Below are 296 nucleotides of genomic sequence, written 5' to 3'. Positions count from 1 at the left end.
AAAGTTTATCCGTTTATCGTTGGTTGGACAGAATGGATCGCAAAGTTCACTAATGGTCGATGCGTCAACGTTCATGGATCCTACGGGATACAAAAATATGACGGTTTCGGTAGACGTTAAGCGAGAAAAGACGGTCGCATCAGCTTCACAAGAAGGAAGGAAGGTTCGTGGTCCGATCGTGGATCTGGTCGCGGATGTACGGGTGTGGGTAACAGCGAGGGCAGAGAGGTAGAGAGAGAGTGAGAGAGCAAAGGGGTGCGGGCGCGGGCCGATGGCAGTGGCGGTAGCAGTGGAAA

At 52.4% G+C, this 296-nt stretch overlaps 1 protein-coding gene across 3 annotated transcripts in view; it reads left to right on the top strand.

Annotated features, from left to right (window-relative positions):
• Nucleotides 1-296, top strand: part of LOC108574986 (TOX high mobility group box family member 3-like) — an 8217-nt gene that overhangs the window by 2960 nt on the left and 4961 nt on the right. The gene's annotated exons all lie outside the window — the stretch shown is intronic.

Source organism: Habropoda laboriosa, unplaced genomic scaffold (genome assembly GCF_001263275.1).
Source record: "Habropoda laboriosa isolate 0110345459 unplaced genomic scaffold, ASM126327v1 scaffold210, whole genome shotgun sequence".
NCBI lineage: Eukaryota > Metazoa > Arthropoda > Insecta > Hymenoptera > Apidae > Habropoda > Habropoda laboriosa.
Note: the sequence above shows the minus strand (reverse complement) of the source record. Positions and strands in the feature narration are given on the sequence as shown.